This window comes from Ranitomeya variabilis, chromosome 2 (genome assembly GCF_051348905.1).
Source record: "Ranitomeya variabilis isolate aRanVar5 chromosome 2, aRanVar5.hap1, whole genome shotgun sequence".
In the NCBI taxonomy this organism is placed as follows: Eukaryota; Metazoa; Chordata; class Amphibia; order Anura; family Dendrobatidae; genus Ranitomeya; species Ranitomeya variabilis.
In genome coordinates, this window is record NC_135233.1 from 956,070,780 (window position 1) to 956,091,680 (window position 20,901).

Here is a 20,901-nt window from a genome sequence, read left to right on the forward strand (position 1 = left end):
AGATATATATTTTTATATTTTGTATAGTGTAAATATTGTAAATTTTGTAAATAATATTTATTTTTATATTTTGTATATAGTGTAAATACTGTAAATAATATATATATTTTTATATTTTGTAGATTTTGTAAATAATATATATATTTTTATACTTTGTAAATATTGTAAATAAGAGATATATTTTTATACCAAAGCTCTGGTTGTGGATTGTGTTATTTATTCATCTACTAATATTCTCTGCCCTAAGAGATGCTGATCCTTTACCTACTTAAAACCTATTCCCATTGTTAACAGGACGGCTGACATGTTCAGCTACTAATGTCGTGAGCAGCAATGCTCTGTGCGATTTGTGCAGCGCTCCCCTACAGCGGTAACAGAGGGGTCTTCCTCAGTGGTCTTATTAATGAGTAATCCGGCCAATCCCTACTGATGCTAATCCCTATTGGGGCTTCTCTGTGAGCTGCTCTCTGCACAACATTACCAAAGCTCTAGCTCTCTGCTCCTGCCAGAGTTAGTGTAAGAAAAAAAGATATCAGAGGGTAAGATGGGTCAGAGGAGATAACCAAAGGCGAGTGGGTTTGGTAGGAAATAATGGGGCAACATGGGGTGATGGGGGTAACAGGGGGGTACTGATAGATAACAGATGGGTAAGAGGGAGTTAGTGAGATGCTGGCGGAGAAAAAAAATACAGAACAGAACCAACAGCAGAGGACCATGGACCCGGACTACGAATAAACTGTGACCCTAACCCCCCACCACCCAGAACATTTGTTTTAATCAGACTTTAAATTTAAATGTCCTTTTAAAAAATTATTTGCTTTCAAATTACTATGTATAATATAAAAATGGAATTCTTGTAATTTTCACCCACCATGAGGCCTAATATTAGTCTTTCCTTTCTTATCAGCAGCCACAGACACATAAGCAGCAATAGACTGACTGACCCTATTGACTAGTATAGGAGAGCTTTCTAAGCATGCTCTGACCTAGGCAAAGGTCATTGTGAAGGGAGGGCGAGGAGGTGAGCTGTAACAACTCCTATTTAAATGGTGGGTTCTGAGTTATTTATTTTGCACCAAGGTGCTACTTGTCATGGTAATCCTGTCTGTGATGATAATGAGACTGCTGTGAAGTGTTACAGAACAGGAAGGATGTCTCGTTTTAGGTTTAGAGGCGAATGTGAAAATTGCAAGATTTCTTTTAAACAAAGCAAATCCATTAAACTAGATTTTGTTAAAATACAATCGACACAAAATCAGGATTTTCAGTTTTATTGTGGCTCTTGAATATGGCTCTAGAAAAAAAACAAACGTAAAATAAACTGAATTTAAAGGAAAGCGCCGCCACTATACAGCCGGCCGGTCTGAGCACTGACATGAGAAAAGTTGTGGACAGGTTTCTTCTCTTACCTCATGAACATTTCCTTCGCTGATTCTGACAGTGGACACCCAGCACTAAGTGCCAGGAGCGGTCACACACCACTACCTGCATTTTAACCCCCGAAATGCTGCAATCGAACAAGATCGCAGCATTCTGGGAGGCGGCAGAGTGCTGACAGCTCCTCTGCCTTTGGATCAGAGACCCTGCGGCATGACGTTCGTTGCCATAGTGACTCAATGTCGTCATGATAGCATCCAGGTCACCAGAGCTAGGACACTTGCTGATCATGCGCAGTGCATGATCAGTAAGTTTCTCGGTCAGTGCAGAGCTGACAGTTTGTACAGAACGGGATACTGCTGCATCCCCATGCTGTACTAGTGATCAGCCTGCAAAAAGTGATATGGTATAGAAAATGTTCAGCACAGCTTCACAGGGGGAGGTGCATAGAGATAGGTTCCCAAACCTTAATATGTGAAATATTAACAACTAGCACACTCCAATAGATGTGATGCAAAAGGGTTTGTTTAATATACATACAGTAGTCACAAACGTTTCGGTCTACAATGGACCTTCATCAGCGTGCTAAAAGTTAGCGAAGATGGTATAAATGGCAGAACCCCAGTAGAGATTGATTAGTTTGCATCAAATTGTAGTATTGTAGTGGTTTAAATAGGGAATATATATATATATATATACATATATATGTATGTACAGGCCAGTGTTAGATAGCAGGTCAGTCCGACAAGCGGGAGAGAAGGAGTAGTCCTCGTAATATCTTTTGCAATAAAAAGTGTCCGTTAGTGTGTGACAGCAGCCAAACATAAAACTCAATATAAATCTGGTATCGCTGTAATCGCACCAACCCGAAGAATAAAGTTGCTTAATCACTTATACCGCATGAAGAACAGAGTAAAAAAAAAATAAAACCAATTCTTCACCTGCTGTTGATTTTTTCATTCTGCCTCCCAAAGATCGCAGTAAGACTCGGCAAACATTTATCCTGCGCTCTGTGCTGAGTGCTTGCATCGAGGTTTCTGTGTATATCTCTGAAATACAGAATTCAGGTGGAAAATTCCCTATAATGTGGCAGATGAAGGCACTGTGGACATCGTCTGACCTGTGATCCGGCGGTGTCCGTCTTTTTACGATTGAATAAAAGTGCCATCAGTCACAGTTTTGTGCACTTCTGAAAAGGAGGACATCGCTGAACAGAGGCTAAATGGAGTCCAGAGTAACTCCGGGGCCTCATTAGAGTGAATGGATCCCTCGGGGGTTTCATCCGAATCACGTCACTCAGATTTAGATGGTTTAGATGGAAACCCCAAAGTAAGTGCTTAGCGTAGAGCGCTGGATAACTGTGATTCTAAACGTTATGTAAAATGTTCCCAATAAAAGCTTCAACTCAATCCACAAAAAAAGCAAGTCCCCACTCAGGTCTGTCATCTGTTAACGGAAATATAGGGGGCTTCCACGTTACTGGAAGTGCAAAGGCTCCGGAAAAGTGAAATGGCTCCTCATCCGCCAAAAGAAATTCAGCAAATTCTCTGCTCTCAAATCCAAATGCCAACCTCCCTTATGAGCTCCACAGTGTACCTAAACAACATATTGAGTCCACATTTGGCATTGCTGAAGTGATGAGAGCTCGCCTAACTAAAGGGTGCATGGCTCCAGAAGCACGGGCTGTGCATAACGTACTGGTGACTGCAACGTACTGGTCACTAAAGCGAACTGGTCACTACAACAGCAGTTTGCAATATTCACTCTACAACATTCATTTCTGCTTATTTCTGGAAACTATCCATGGAGTCAAAATCATCACTACACCTGTAGATAAATTCCTCAAGGGGTATTGTTTCCAAAATTGGGTCCCTTGAGGGGGGATTCTGCTCTTCTAGCAATTAGGGGCTCTGCATATGGAGTCCGCAAATTGTTCTAGGGAAATCTGCACTACAGGAAGCAAATAGTGCTCCATTCCTCACAAGACTCTAAGCTTTGCACTGTGCCTCAAAAGTTGTATTCCCCCACATATGGAGTATCGGCGTACTCAGGAGAAATTGCACAACAAACAGGATGGTGCAATGTCTCCTGTTACCCTTATGAAAATGCAAAATTTGGGGCAAAAATAACATTATTGTTGGGAAAATGTGATTTTTTTTAATTTTCACGGCTCAATGTTATAAACTTCTGTGAAGCCCCTGGGGGATCAAGGTGCTCACCACACATCTAAGTACATTCCTTGAGGGGTCTATTTACAAAATGGTGTCACTTGAGGGGGATTTTCATTCTTTAGGCACATCAGGGGTTCTTCAAACATGACATGGCATTGGCTAATTATTGCAGCAAATTTTGCATTTACTAAAGTCAAATGCGCTCCTTCCCTTCCGAGCTCTGCCGTGCGCCCAAACAGTGGGTTTCTCCCTCATATGGGGTATCTGCATGCTCAGGAGAAATTACACAAATTTTGGGGTCCATTTTTTCCTGTTACCCTTGTCAAAATAAATATATTTGGTTCTGAAGTCAACATTTTGTGGAAAAAAGTTACCGTATATACTCGAGTATAAGCCGACCCGAGTATAAGCCGACCCCCTAATTTTGCCACAAAAACTGGGAAAACTTAATGACTCGAGTATAAGCCTAGGGTGGAAAATGCAGCAGCTACCAGTAAATGTCAAAAGTAAAAATAGATACCAATAAAAGTAAAATTAATTGAGACATCAGTAGGTTAAGTTTTTTTGAATATCCATATTGAATCAAGAGCCCCATATAATGCTCCATAAAGTTTATGATGGCCCCATAAGATGCTCCATATTAAAATATGCCCCATATAATCCTGCATAAAGGTTAATAATGGACCCATAAGATGCTCCATAGACACATTTGCCCAATATAATGCTGCACTAATGTTGATTATGGCCCCATAAGATGCTCCATAAAGATATTTGCCCCATATAGTGCTGCACAAATCTTGGTCATGGCCCCATAAGATGCTGTATACAGACACTTGCCCCATATAATGCTCCACAAACATTAATTATGGCCCCATGAGATGCTCCATAAAGATATTTGCGCCATATAGTGCTGCACAAACGTTGATTATGGCCCCATAAGATGCTCCATAAAGATATTTGCGCCATATAGTGCTGCACAAACATTGATTATGGCCCCATAAGTTGCTCCATAAAGATATTTGCGCCATATAGTGCTGCACAAACATAGATTATGGCCCCATAAGATGCTCCATATAGATATTTGCCCCATATAATGCTGCACAAACGTTGATTATGGCCCCATAAGATGCTCCATAAAGATATTTGCCCCATATAATCCTGCACAAACGTTGATTATGGCCCCATAAGATGCTCCATACAGACACTTGCCCCATTTGCTGTTGCTGCGATAAAAAAATAAAAAAATAAAATAAAATAAAAATCACATACTCACCTCTCCGGCGCTCAGGCCCCCGGCACTTTCAATATTCACCTGACTTCGTTCCAGCGCCGCTCCATCTTCAGTGTCTTCTGCACTGACGTTCAGGGAGAGGGCGAGCACTAACCACGTCATCACGCCCTCTGACCTGAGTGTTACTGCTGAAGATGCTGAAGACGGAGCGGCGCCGGAACGGGGAGCAGGTGAATATCGTGCAGCGCTCCCCTCCCTGTTATACTCACCTGCTCCTGGCATGGTGCAGTCCCTGTTTCCCCGGCGCCGCAGCTTCTTCCTGTATTGAGCGGTCACCGTTACCGCTCATTACAGTAATGAATATGCGGCTCCATTCCTATGAGAGGTGGAGCCACATATTCATTACTGTAATGAGCGGTACCATGTGACCGCTCACTACAGGAACAAGCTGGGGCGCTGGGGAAGCAGGGACCTGCAGGGACCGCGCCAGGAGCAGGTGAGCATAATTAGACAGGGAAAAATAATAAAATTAAAAAAATGTATTTATTTCCATTTTTTCATTAGGGTTAGGGTTAGGGTTGGGACTAAAGTTAGGGCTAGGGCTACAGTTAGGGTTGGGGCTAAAGTTAGGATTGGGGCTGAAGTTAGAGTTAGGGCTACAGTTAGGGTTGGGGCTAAAATTAGGGTTAGTATTGGAGCTAAAGTTAGGGTTAGAGTTGGGGCTAAAGTTAGGGTTGGGGCTAAACTTAGGGTTAGGATTGGAGCTAAAGTTAGGGTTAGGGCTACAGTTAGGGTTGGGGCTAAAGCTAGGGTTAAGGTTGGGGCTAAAGTTAGGGTTGGGGCTAAAGTTAGGGTTGGGGCTAAAGTTAGGCTTTGTAATAATTATAGGGGATAACTCAGAAGACTCTTTGCGTGGAACAAGACAACTACAGGACACAGTTTTATAAGTGGTAAAGTCTATATTATCACACGGTGATTCAAACAGGTGCAGAGAGAAACTCAAGTCCACAACACTTGGTGCAAATAATAAACGCAGCTTAGCAGTCTATAGGAAACTTCAGAGGGAAATGCAATCAAGCAGAAAGTCTATAAAGCACAATATTCTTGAGGAAACTTGAGACGAATAAATCCTTGTCTTAGTCCAAACACAGATAGATATGCTTATAAGGCAGTCCAAATCATATCTTAGCTCAACCAGGGAGGCCAGGTTAATAGTCTCAGGTTATTGCAGAGCAGAAGCAGCTTACATGTCCAGCAAATGCAGATGAAGTAAACACGAGCAGCAGATGAAGGAGGTTTACTGGACACTTGTGTATGCAGCAGGAACACAGAGCAGAGTAGTAGGATCACCACACAGGTTCACAGGAGCAGGTGTATAGCCAGGGAGTAATCAGAGGTCAGGAGCTGGATGCAAGGCAGAATACTCTAGCACAGACTGAAGGCTGGGGTGGAGTTTTATAGCAGGAAGACACAGTGCACATGAGACTAAAGACGCCATCTTGGAAAAGGGCAGTAATGCACAAAAGGTAAAAAATGTTCAGAGTCCTGACAGGCTTAGGGTTGGGGCTAAAGTTAGGGTTAGGGCTACAGATAGGGTTGGGGCTACAGTTAGGGTTGGGGCTAAAGTTAGGGTTAGGGTTGGAGCTAAAGTTAGGGTTAGAGTTGGGGCTAAATTTAGGGTTGGGGCTAAAGTTAGGGTTAGGGTTGGGGCTAAAGTTAGGGTCTGGATTACATTTAATTGCATGCAATAAAAAGCGTCTTTTAGTGTGAGACAGCTGCCAATCATAAAAATCCACTAAAAAAACCCAATAAATAGTAAATCAAACCCCCATTCATCACCCCCTTAGTTAGGGAAAAATAATTAAAAAAAAAATGCATTTATTTCCATTTTCTCGTTAGGGTTAGGGTTGGGACTAATGTTAGGGTTAGGGCTACAGTTAGGGTTGGGGCTAAAGTTAGGGTTGGGGCTAAAGTTAGGGTTAGGGCTACAGTTAGGGTTGGGGCCACAGTTAGGGTTGGGGCTAAAGTTAGGGTTAGGGTTGGAGCTAAAGTTAGGGTTGGGGCTAAACTTAGGGTTAGGATTGGGGCTTAAGTTAGGGTTAGGGCTACAGTTAGGGTTGGGGCTAAAGCTAGGGTTAAGGTTGGGGCTAAAGTTAGGGTTGGGGCTAAAGTTAGGGTTGGGGCTAAAGTTAGGGTTAGGGTTGGGGCTAAAGTTAGGGTTTGGATTACATTTACGGTTGGGATTAGGGTTAGTGGTGTGTCAGGGTTAGGAATATGGTTAGAGTTATGGTTGCTATTAGGGTTAGGGGTGTGTTGGAGTTAGGGGTGTGGTTAGGGTTGGGATTATTGTTAGGGGTGTGTTGTGGTTAGGGGTGTGTTGGGGTTAGGGGTGTGGTTAGGGTTGGGATTAGGGTTAGGGGTGTGTTCGGATTAGGGTTATGGTTAGGGTTGGGATTAGAGCTGGGAGTGTGTTTGGGTTAGGGTCAGAGTTAGAATTGAGGAGTTTCCACTGTTTAGGCACATCAGGGGTTCTCCAAATGCGACATGGCGTCCGATCTCAATTCCAGCCAATTCTGCGTTGAAAAAGTATAACAGTGCTCCTTCCTTTCCGAGCTCTCCTGTGTGCCCAAATAGGGGTTTACCCCAACATATAGGGTATCAGCAGACTCAGGACAAATTGGACAACTACTTTTGAGGTCCAATTTCTCTAGGTACCCTTGGGAAAATAAAAAATTGGGGGCTAAAAAAATCATTTTTGTGGGAAAAAAATGATTTTTTATTTTCTTGGCTCTGCGTTATAAACTGTAGTGAAACACTTGGGGGTTCAAAGTTCTCACAACACATCTAGATAAGTTCCTTGGGGGTCTAGTTTCCAATATGGGGTCACTTGTGGGGGGCTTCTACTGTTTAGGTACATCAGGGGCTCTACAAATGCAACGTGACGCCTGCAGACCAATCCATCTAAGTCTGCATTCCAAACGGCGCTCCTTCCCTTCCGAACTCTGCCATGCACCCAAACGGTGGTTCCCCCCACATATGGGGTATCAGCGTACTCAAGACAAATTGGGCAACAACTTTTGGGGTCCAATTTCTCCTGTTACCCTTGGGAAAATACAAAACTGGGGGCTAAAAAAATAATTTTTGTGGACAAAAATAAGAATTTTTATTTTCACGGCTCTGCGTTATAAACTGAAGTGAAACACTTGGAGGTTCAAAGTTTTCACAACACTTCGAGATAAGTTCCTTAGGGGAAAGTGGCGTCACTTGTGGGGGGTTTCCACTGTGTAGGCACATCAGGGGCTCTCAAAACGCGACATGGCGTCCTATCTCAATTCCTATCAATTTTGCATTGAAAAGTGAAATGGCGCTCCTTCCAAGCTCTACCATGCTCCCAAACAGTGGTTTACACCCATATATGGGGGTATCAGCGTACTCAGGACAAACTGCACAACAACTTTTGCGGTCCAATTTCTTCTGTTAACCTTGGGAAAATAAAAAATTGGGGGCAAAAAGATCATTTTTGTGAAAAAATATTATTTTTTATTTTTACGGCTCTACATTATAAACTTCTGTGAAGCACTTGGTAGGTTAAAGTCCTCACCGCACATCTAGATAAGTTCCTTATGGGGTCTTCTTTCCAAAATGGTGTCACTTGTGGAGGGTTTCAATGTTTAGGCACATCAGTGGCTCTCCAAATGCGGCATTATGTCTTATCTCAATTCCAGTCAATTTTGCATTGAAAAGTCAAACGGCGCTCCTTCCTTTCCGAGCTCTGCCATGCGCCCAACCAGTGGTTTACCCCCAGATATCGGGTATCAGCGTACTCAGGACAAATTGCACAACAACTTTTGGGGTCCAATTTCTTCTGTTACCCTTGGTAAAATAAAACAAATTGGAGCTGAATTAAATTTTTTGTGAAAAAAAGTAAAATGTTCATTTTTTAAAAAGTATTCCAAAAACTTCTGTGAAACACCTGAAGGGTTAATAATCTTCTTGAATGTGGTTTTGAACACCTTGAGGGGTGCAGTTTTTAGAATGGTGTCACACTTGGGTATTTTCTATCATATAGACCCCTCAAAGTTACTTCAAATGTGATGTGGTCCCTAAAAAAAAATGGTGTTGTAAAAATGAGAAATTGCTGGTCAATTTTTAACCCTTATAACTCCCTGACAAAAAAAATGTTGGCTCCAAAATTGTGCTGATGTAAAGTAGACTTGTGGGAAATGTTACTTATTAAGTATTTTGTGTGACATATCTCTGTGATTTAAGGGCATAAAGATTCAAATTTGGAAAATTGTAAAATTTTCAAAATTTTTGCCAAATTTCCATTTTGTTTCACAAATAAACGCATGTAATATCAAAGAAATTTTACCACTAACATGAAGTACAATATGCCACGAGAAAATAATGTCAGAATCATCAGGATCCGTTGAAGCGTTCCAGAGTTATAACCTCATAAAGGGACAGTGGTCAGAATTGTAAAAATTGGCTCGTTCATTAACGTGCAAACCACCCTTGGGAGTTAAGGGGTTAAATAATGTGTACAAGTGCCGGAAGCCGCATCCCTGCACTGCAGACATGGCAACACTGTGTGCAGTCAGTGTCTGTCTGCTAAACTTACCTCACCAGCTTGTCCGGCTGCTTCTTCTTGTGAGCAGAGAGGAGCGTGGAGCAGGATGGAGATCATCAAGAGCCCGAGGACGAGGAGTGAGGAGTAACAGGATGATGTTTATCTGCAGTCTTGCTGTTTGTGGCTTAAGGTACCTTCACATTAAGCGACGCTGCAGCGATAGCGACAACGATGCCGATCGCTGCAGCGTCGCTGTTTGATCGCTGGATAGCTGTCACACAGACCGCTCTCCAGCGACCAACGATGCCGAGGTCCCCGGGTAACCAGGGTAAACATCGGGTTACTAAGCGCAGGGCCGCGCTTAGTAACCCGATGTTTACCCTGGTTACCAGCGTAAAATGTAAAAAAAACAAACACTACATACTTACATTCGCGTCCCCCAGCGTCCGCTTCCCTGCAGTGACTGAGTGCCGGCCCTAACAGCAGAGCGGTGACGTCACCGCTGTGCTGTACTTTCACTTTACGGCGCTCAGTCAGTGCAGGAAGCGGACGCCGGGGGATGCGAAGGTGAGTATGTACTGTTTGTTTTTTTACATTTTACACTGGTAACCAGGGTAAACATCGGGTTACTAAGCGCGGCCCTGCGCTTAGTAACCCGATGTTTACCCTGGTTACCAGTGTAAAACATCGCTGGTATCGTTGCTTTTGGTGTCAAACACGACGATACACGCCGGTCTGACGACCAAATAAAGTTCTGAACTTTGTTCAACGACCAGCGACATCACAGCAGGATCCTGATCGCTGCTGCGTGTCAAACTAAACGATATCGCTATCCAGGACACTGCAACATCACGGATCGCTAGCGATATCGTTTAGTGTGAAGGTACCTTTAGGCTGATTTATTGCAGCAGCCTGAACTTTCACCTCATCTGTATAGAAGTTCATTCTGCAGCAATAAATCACAGTGAGGGTCAGATAGAGACTGCAGGCCATGTATGCAGCACCCTGCTCTGACTGATCCTAGGCCTACAGGACATCATATAGTATTTATAGGACCATATATTATAGCATGTGAGGTCCTGTAGGTTGAGGATCAGTCAGTGCATATGATATTGTATATCTACACAGTAGAACACCCAATATTGTTATATACTATCTGATGTCTGTACCCCAGTTAGTATATTATATGCTAATCTGTATGCTGTCTGTGCTGTACTTTGTGCACAGACATCAGATGGACAGTGGCATAACTAGAATTCTATGGGCCCCGGTGCAAAATTTGGACCTATGCCCCTAAAAGTATGTTGGTTGGATATATGGGCCCTGTAATAACATCCTCTGTCATGTAGTAACATCCCCCACTCTGTAATAACATCCACCGTCCTGTAATAAAATCCCCTGTCCTGTAATAACGTCCCCTATCTTGTAATAACACCGTCTGACCTGAAATAACGTCCCCAGTCCTGTAATAACATCCGCAGTCCTGTAATAACGTCCCCTGTCCTGTAATAACGTCCCTCGTTCTGTAATAACGTCCCCTATCCTGTAATAACATCCCCGTCCCATAATAATATACCCCGTCCTGTAATAATGTCTCCTGTTCTGCAATAAAGCCCCTTGTCCTATAATAACCTCCCCGGACCTGTAATAACATCCCTCGACCTGTAATAATGTCCCAGGTTCTGTAATAATGTCCCATGTCCTGTAATAACGTCCTCAGTCCTGTAATAACGTGCCTTATCCTTTAATAGCGTCACTAGTCCAGTAATAACGTCCCCGAACCTGTAATAACATCCTTCGACCTGTGATAACATCCCTTGTTCTGTAATAATGTCCCTTGTTCTGTAATACTGTCCTCCAACCTGTAATAACATCCATTGTCCTGTAATAAGGTCCCTTGTCCTGTAATAACGTCACCAGAACTGTAATAACGTCCCTTGTGCTGTAATAACATCCCTCGACCTGTAATAACGTCACTTGTCCTGTATTTTGCTGTGTTCCGGAACATAGTGCGCCGGCACATGCGCACTAATGCTTTTCGGCCTTGCCCGCAGTTGGGCAAAGCATACTGCGCGTGCGCAAGGCAAGATTGCTGTGCGCAGGCATGTACTATGGAGGACAGAGAATGAACTTCAAGCCAATATTGCGGCCACCATGCAGCCAGCGGGAAAGTAAAGGGTGAATCAAACACCCGAAAACACCGCCCATTGGACCGAAAACCGGTCCCGCCAAATTCAGGTGACAGGTTCCCGTTAACATAAAGACAGAATATAACATTTCTCCACAACAATATGAGGCATACACGTAGGAATAATGTAACATTTCTATTACCTGTATGCCCATATTAATAGGTCATATACACTCACCGGCCACTTTATTAGGTACACCTGTCCAACTTCTTGTTAACACTTAATTTCTAATCAGCCAATCACATGGCGGCAAATCAGTGCATTTAGGCATGTAGACATGGTCAAGACAATCTCCTGCAGTTCAAACCGAGCATCAGTATGGGGAAGAAAGGTGATTTGAGTGCCTTTGAACGTGGCATGGTTGTTGGTGCCAGAAGGGCTGGTCTGAGTATTTCAGAAACTGCTGATCTACTGGGATTTTCACGCACAACCATCTCTAGGGTTTACAGAGAATGGTCCGAAAAAGAAAAAAAATCCAGTGAGCGGCAGTTCTGTGGGCGGAAATGCCTTGTTGATGCCAGAGGTCAGAGGAGAATGGGCAGACTGGTTCAAGCTGATAGAAAGGCAACAGTGACTCAAATCGCCACCCGTTACAACCAAGGTAGGCCTAAGAGCATCTCTGAACGCACAGTGCGTCGAACTTTGAGGCAGATGGGCTACAGCAGCAGAAGACCACACCGGGTACCACTCCTTTCAGCTAAGAACAGGAAACTGAGGCTACAATTTGTACAAGCTCATCGAAATTGGACAGTAGAAGATTGGAAAAACGTTGCTTGGTCTGATGAGTCTCGATTTCTGCTGCGACATTCGGATGGTAGGGTCAGAATTTGGCGTAAACAACATGAAAGCATGGATCCATCCTGCCTTGTATGGAGCATCTTTGGGATGTGCAGCCGACAAATCTGCGGCAACTGTGTGATGCCATCATGTCAATATGGACCAAAATCTCTGAGGAATGCTTCCAGCACCTTGTTGAATCTATGCCACAAAGAATTGAGGCAGTTCTGAAGGCAAAAGGGGGTCCAACCCGTTACTAGCATGGTGTACCTAATAAAGTGGCCGGTGAGTGTACATCCTGGGGGGGGGATGACATATTCCCTTTAATGGAAGGCTTCTTAAAGTGGACTGTTTTGCCTATTTTACTGTGGATAATGAAATGGTATATAGGAATGAATTCTATGAAGACAACTTGCCACACACAGTTTTTTTTAAAACACTTTGCAAGTAACTCTGCAGTATTGTTGCTTCAGTTACAATTATGTTGCGCCCCCACACCGCCGCAGGGCCGAGGGGTACCCGGATGCCGGGCCTCTGAGTCTCTGCTCTGGGGTTGTCACGGTGGCTAGACCCGGTCCGTGGCTCTGTCTGTCAGTGGGGGACGTCCGGTGCAATAAGCGGTGGTGTAGCGGTGCAGTTGTGGTAAATAACGAGGAAACCAGGTTGCAGTCTCTTTACCTCTTTACTGAAGATTTTGGAGACCTCAGTCCAGAGCGCTGTTAACTGGGTTGTCAGAGACCGGCCGGTCCAAAAGCACATCAGGAGTCCTCTTTACAGGTGGGAATCAGTGTCTACCTTCTAGCGCTGGGTGTTGTAGTTCTTCCCTGCTGAGCTCCCGGGATAGTCCTCACAACTGTTTCTGTCTGTCTCTATCGTTCGTTCTCTTCGTCCTCCAGGTAGTATGGTAGGACGCACCCGTATGACGGGGTAGGCCTGGAGTTCTTCCGGGACCCTAGAGTCGCCCCTCTCCCACAGCTGCCTCCGTTGTCTGCTTAGGTGTTAAGTGAGACAGCCAACCTATAATTAGCTGTCCGGCCGTGGTTTGCAATGTACTTAAAGTCTCTTACTTGCTCGGTGTTCCGGCCACCGACTGTTTGCGCCTCAGAAGGATGTTGCCTCGGTCTAACAGCACGACTCCTTCTGGTCCCAATACTTCTTTACTGTATTCCCGTTGTGCACTGGTTAGTTCTGCTCTGAGGAGTCTGCCAGGATCCCATCCCTGACAGGTCCTCTCACTAGCTCTTCCCAGCTACTTCTCACTGTCTTCCTGTCCAACCCCCAGTTTTACCAGAGTGTGAGGAGTGGCCTACTAGATAGGACCACCCCCCCTGGTGGCCGGAGTGTGAAGTGTAGTGAGGTGTTACCTGGTCAGAGAAACTCCTTTAGTGCAATCAGACGTACCATAGCTCCCCATAGTGGCGGAGCCACAGTACTGCAACAACCAGGACTCTGGGGTGCTGCACTCCCCCCCGGTTAAATCCAGTACTCCGGGACTGGGAAAACAAGAACAATAATACATGTTAACAGAAAACACACAAATTTTTGAAATAGCATAACAATTGAACATAACAATGCTTCCCTTTACAGGAGGTGAGGATTCTTGAACATTGCAAAAGTTAGGTCATGCACAGTTTATGACTCTCAGTTCAGTGGTTGAAACAGCGGGGACCCCGGGTAAACAAAGGGGTCCCCCCCCTTATGAAAGTTTTTGAGCAATTCACCGTCCATTACTCTATTGTCCATTTAAAACCTGTAACAAAAATACACACAAAAACATTCTTAACTAAAGAGCAGCCCTTATTAATACCTCCAAGTTTTGTAGCGGAGGGGAGTTTGATTTTGAGTGCTGCGTGTGGATCTTCGCAGCGCAGGGGTTGCTATTGGCCTAGCAGGGCCCGCTATGCTTGCTACCGCTGGTGTAGTGCACTGTCTTCTAACTACACTTCTAGTGAGTCTGGGTAGCACGGGCAGGTTGGGGCTCTCAGAGCTGCAGTTATCAACAGTGGGTACAGCAGATTCACTGATAGCAGAGGGAGGATTTGTCGGTTCAACGGTTGGCATGGCTTCATCAGGTAAGGTGTTGTGAATTTGGATTCTGGGCTCCCCCGGTGGCTACTGGTGGAATTGAACTTGTGACATCATCTTCCCTGTTCACCTGTTCTGATTAGATCTGGGTGTCGCTATATAACCTGGCTTCTCTGTTAGATGCTTGCCGGTCAACAATGTTATCAGAAGCCTCTCTGTGCTTGTTCCTGCTCCCAGACATCTACTAGATAAGTTGGACATTCGTCCATGTTTTGTTTTTGTATTTTGGTTCCAGTTCACAGCTGCAGTTTCGTTACTGTGTCTGGAAAGCTCTTGTTGATCAGGAATTGCCACTCTGGTATTATGAGTTAATGCCAGAATCCTAAAGTAATTTCTGGATGTGTTTTGTTAGGGTTTTCTACTGACCATGAAAGTATGCTTTCTGTCTTCTGCTATCTAGAAAGCGGACCTCAAATTTGCTAAAACTATTTTCCTGCTGCGTTTGTTGTTTCATCTCATATCACCGCCAATATATGTGGGGGGCCTCTGTCTCCTTTTTTTGGGCATTTCTCTAGAGGTGAGTCAGGTCTTATATTTCCCTCTGCTAGCATTATTTAGTTCTCCGGCCGGCGCTGGGCATATAGGGATAAAAAGTAGGACATGCTACCTGGCTACTTCTAGATGATGCGGTAGGTTTAGTTCATGGTCAGTATAGTTACATCTTCCAAGAGCTTGTTCCTATAGAGGCTTATGCTAGTTCTCTGGCCATGGAGATCATGACAGTTTGACCGGCCCACTAAAGGGGTTAAAATCCTTGGCTGAGAAAGGAGAGAAATAAGAAGTCTGCTGAGAGTTTTTTTTTTTTTTTTTCTCTGTGCTCTTAATTGGATCACTTGCCAGTCTGTCTATGCTGCAGTCTTTCTTTTTTTTTCTCTCTCCTTATAATCTTTGAATGGCTTTGTGTTCACCTGTTAATAATGGATCTTCAGAGTGTAACTGCAGGTTTGAATAATCTCACCACGAAAGTACAAAATTTGCAAGATTTTATTATTCATGCTCCGGTATCTGAGCCGAGAATTCCTTTGCCGGAATTCTTCTCAGGGAATAGATCTAGCTTTCAGAATTTTAGAAATAATTGTAAGCTATTTTTGTCCCTGAAATCTCGTTCTGCTGGAGACCCTGCACAGCAGGTTGGGATTGTGATTTCCTTGCTCCGCGGCGACCCTCAAGACTGGGCTTTTGCATTGGCACCAGGGGATCCTGCGTTGCGCAATGTGGATGCGTTTTTTTTGGCCTTGGGCTTGCTGTATGAGGAACCTCATTTGGAACTTCAGGCAGAAAAAACTTTGATGTCCCTATCGCAGGGGCAAGATGAAGCTGAAATTTACTGCCAAAGATTCCGTAAATGGTCTGTGCTTACTCAGTGGAATGAGTGTGCCTTGGCGGCTACTTTCAGAGAGGGTCTCTCTGATGCCATTAAGGATGTTATGGTGGGGTTCCCTGTGCCTGCGGGTCTGAATGAGTCCATGACAATGGCCATTCAGATCGATAGGCGTCTGCGGGAGCGCAAACCAGTGCACCATCTGGCGGTGTCCACTGAGAAGACGCCAGAAAGCATGCAGTGTGATAGAATTCTGTCCAGAAGCGAGCGGCAGAATTTTAGACGGAAAAATGGGTTGTGTTTCTATTGTGGGGATTCTACTCATGTTATATCAGCATGCTCTAAGCGTACTAAAAAGCTTGATAAATCCGTTTCCATTGGCACTTTACAGTCTAAATTTATTTTGTCTGTGACCCTGATTTGCTCTTTGTCATCTATTACTACTGACGCCTATATCGACTCTGGCGCCGCTTTGAGTCTTATGGATTGGTCCTTTGCCAATCGTTGTGGGTATGATTTAGAGCCTTTGGAAACTCTTATTCCTCTGAAGGGGATTGACTCCACCCCATTGGCTAATAATAAACCACAATACTGGACACAAGTGACTATGTGTATTAATCCGGATCACCAGGAGACTATTCGTTTTCTGGTGCTGTATAATCTACATGATGATTTGGTGCTGGGATTGCCATGGCTGCAGTCTCACAACCCAGTCCTTGACTGGAGAGCTATGTCTGTGTTGAGCTGGGGATGTAAGGGGACTCATGGGGACGTACCTTTGGTGTCCATTTCATCATCTATTCCCTCTGAAATCCCTGAGTTCCTGTCTGATTATCGTGACGTCTTTGAAGAACCCAAGCTGGGTTCACTACCTCCGCACCGTGAGTGCGATTGTGCTATAGATTTAATTCCGGGTAGTAAATACCCAAAGGGTCGTTTATTTAATCTGTCTGTGCCTGAACATACTGCTATGCGAGAATATATAAAGGAGTCCTTGGAAAAGGGACATATTCGTCCATCGTCATCTCCCTTAGGAGCCGGTTTTTTCTTTGTGTCAAAAAAAGACGGCTCTTTGAGACCATGTATTGATTATCGGCTTTTGAATAAAATCACGGTTAAATATCAATACCCATTGCCGTTGCTGACTGATTTGTTTGCTCGCATAAAGGGGGCCAAGTGGTTCTCTAAGATTGATCTCCGTGGGGCGTATAATTTGGTGCGGATCAGGCAGGGGGATGAGTGGAAAACCGCATTTAATACGCCCGAGGGCCACTTTGAGTATTTGGTGATGCCTTTTGGTCTTTCTAATGCCCCTTCAGTCTTCCAGTCCTTTATGCATGATATTTTCCGCGATTTTTTGGATAAATTTATGATAGTGTATCTGGATGATATTCTGATTTTTTCGGATGACTGGGACTCTCATGTCCGGCAAGTTAAGAGGGTTTTTCAGGTTTTGCGGTCTAATTCTCTGTGTGTCAAGGGTTCTAAGTGCGTTTTTGGGGTTCAGAGAATTTCCTTTTTGGGATATATTTTTTCTCCCTCTTCCATTGAGATGGATCCTGTCAAGGTTCAAGCTATTTGTGATTGGACGCAGCCCTCTTCTCTTAAAAGTCTTCAGAAATTTTTGGGCTTTGCCAACTTTTATCGTCGATTTATTTCTGGTTTTTCGGATGTCGTTAAGCCATTGACCGATTTGACTAGACAGGGTGCTGATGTTGCTAATTGGTCCCCTGATGCTGTGGAGGCCTTTCAGGAGCTTAAGCGCTGTTTTTCTTCTGCCCCTGTGTTGCGTCAGCCTGATGTGACTCTTCCTTTTCAGGTTGAGGTCGACGCTTCTGAGATCGGAGCTGGGGCAGTGTTGTCGCAGAAAAGTTCTGACTGCGCCGTGATGAGGCCTTGTGCCTTCTTTTCCCGTAAATTTTCGCCCGCTGAGCGGAATTATGATGTTGGGAATCGGGAGCTTTTGGCCATGAAGTGGGCGTTTGAGGAGTGGCGCCATTGGCTCGAGGGGGCCAGACATCAGGTGGTGGTATTGACTGACCACAAAAATTTGATTTATCTTGAGACCGCCAGGCGCCTGAATCCTAGACAGGCGCGCTGGTCATTATTTTTTTCTCGGTTTAATTTTGTGGTATCGTACCTACCAGGTTCTAAGAATGTTAAGGCGGATGCCCTTTCTAGGAGTTTTGAGCCTGATTCACCTGGCAACTCTGACCCCACAGGTATTCTTAAGGAGGGAGTTATCTTGTCAGCCGTTTCTCCAGACCTGCGGCGGGCCTTGCAGGAGTTTCAGGCGGATAGACCGGATCGTTGTCCGCCTGATAGGCTGTTTGTTCCTGATGATTGGACCAGTAAAGTCATCTCTGAGGTGCATTCTTCTGCGTTGGCAGGTCATCCTGGAATTTTTGGTACCAGGGATTTGGTGGCAAGATCCTTCTGGTGGCCTTCCCTGTCACGAGATGTGCGAGGCTTTGTGCAGTCTTGTGACGTTTGTGCTCGGGCCAAGCCTTGTTGTTCTCGGGCTAGTGGATTATTGTTGCCCTTGCCTATTCCTAAGAGGCCTTGGACACACATCTCGATGGATTTTATTTCAGATCTGCCTGTTTCTCAGAAGATGTCTGTCATCTGGGTGGTGTGTGACCGTTTTTCTAAGATGGTTCATTTGGTTCCCCTGCCCAAATTGCCTTCTTCTTCCGAGTTGGTGCCCCTGTTTTTTCAAAATGTTGTTCGTTTGCATGGTATTCCTGAGAATATCGTTTCTGACAGAGGAACCCAATTTGTGTCTAGATTTTGGCGGGCATTTTGTGCTAGGATGGGCATAGATTTGTCTTTTTCGTCTGCTTTTCACCCTCAGACTAATGGCCAGACCGAGCGGACTAATCAGACCCTGGAGACATATCTGAGGTGTTTTGTGTCTGCTGACCAGGATGATTGGGTTGCTTTTTTGCCATTGGCGGAGTTCGCCCTCAATAATCGGGCCAGCTCTGCCACCTTGGTTTCCCCGTTTTTCTGTAATTCGGGGTTCCATCCTCGATTTTCCTCCGGTCAGATGGAATCCTCGGATTGTCCTGGAGTGGATGCGGTGGTGGAGAGATTGCATCATATCTGGGGGCAGGTGATGGACAATTTAAAGTTGTCCCAGGAGAAGACTCAGCTTTTTGCCAACCGTCACCGTCGTGTTGGTCCTCGGCTTTGTGTTGGAGATTTGGTGTGGTTGTCTTCTCGTTTTGTCCCTATGAGGGTCTCATCTCCTAAGTTTAAGCCTCGGTTCATCGGTCCGTATAAAATATTGGAGATTCTTAACCCTGTTTCCTTCCGTTTGGACCTCCCTGCATCCTTTTCTATTCATAACGTTTTTCATCGGTCGTTATTGCGCAGGTATGAGGCACCGGTTGTGCCTTCCGTTGAGCCTCCTGCTCCGGTGTTGGTTGAGGGTGAGTTGGAGTACGTTGTGGAAAAAATCCTAGACTCCCGTGTTTCCAGACGGAGACTCCAGTATCTGGTCAAGTGGAAGGGATATGGCCAGGAGGATAATTCTTGGGTCACTGCATCTGATGTTCATGCCTCTGATCTGGTTCGTGCCTTTCATAGGGCCCATCCTGATCGCCCTGGTGGTTCTGGTGAGGGTTCGGTGCCCCCTCCTTGAGGGGGGGGTACTGTTGTGAATTTGGATTCTGGGCTCCCCCGGTGGCTACTGGTGGAATTGAACTTGTGACATCATCTTCCCTGTTCACCTGTTCTGATTAGATCTGGGTGTCGCTATATAACCTGGCTTCTCTGTTAGATGCTTGCCGGTCAACAATGTTATCAGAAGCCTCTCTGTGCTTGTTCCTGCTCCCAGACATCTACTAGATAAGTTGGACATTCGTCCATGTTTTGTTTTTGTATTTTGGTTCCAGTTCACAGCTGCAGTTTCGTTACTGTGTCTGGAAAGCTCTTGTTGATCAGGAATTGCCACTCTGGTATTATGAGTTAATGCCAGAGTCCTAAAGTAATTTCTGGATGTGTTTTGTTAGGGTTTTCTACTGACCATGAAAGTATGCTTTCTGTCTTCTGCTATCTAGAAAGCGGACCTCAAATTTGCTAAAACTATTTTCCTGCTGCGTTTGTTGTTTCATCTCATATCACCGCCAATATATGTGGGGGGCCTCTGTCTCCTTTTTTTGGGCATTTCTCTAGAGGTGAGTCAGGTCTTATATTTCCCTCTGCTAGCATTATTTAGTTCTCCGGCCGGCGCTGGGCATATAGGGATAAAAAGTAGGACATGCTACCTGGCTACTTCTAGATGATGCGGTAGGTTTAGTTCATGGTCAGTATAGTTACATCTTCCAAGAGCTTGTTCCTATAGAGGCTTATGCTAGTTCTCTGGCCATGGAGATCATGACAGTAAGGCCTGTTGAGGTAGCGGGGCCGGATGATCTGGTATCACCGTTGTTTCTGGTGGGTCCGGCTGTGGAAACATTAGAACAGGCACCGCGATGGCTTGGTTTATCTGAGTCCAGGACTGGGGAAAGTCACCAAGGACAGTGTGGAACATCTTCTCCTTTTCTACCGGCGGGGAGATTTCTGGGGCCGTGCCCCTCTCTTTCAACTTATCGGGGCAGACCTTAAGGTGATCCCTGGATACCGCTGTCAAGGTCTCCCCTCTGTCCTTGCTGATGAGACAGACCTTAGTGTTGTCGAAGTCGGATGGCAAGATGGTATACGGTTCCGCTTCCCATTGGTCATCGAGCTTGTGTAACCTCCTCTTTCGTTTAAGCACTTGCTCACCAGGTGACAGGTGAATCGCAGGAGCGTGTTGATTGTAGTCCCTTTCTTGTTTCTGCCTAGCCTGGGCGAGACTTCTTTCTACACACTCCTGTACTTCGCGGTATCTTCGCTGCCTTTCTGTATCCCAATCTGCCTCCGGCGAGGTATCTTCGGGTACTAGGACCCCCATGTCCAGATCAACGGGTAACCGACTAGACCTTCCTCGCATCAGGTACGCTGGAGTACAGTTGGTGGAACTTACTGGGATGTGGTTGTACATATCCACCAGGTCAGGCAACTTTGTCGGCCACAGGTTCCGTTCCTCCACAGGCAAGGTCTTCAATAAATCGATTACTACCTGGTTCATCTTCTCGCACATCCCGTTGGTTTGAGGGTGGTACGGGGTGGTTCTGATTTTCTTACACCCGTAC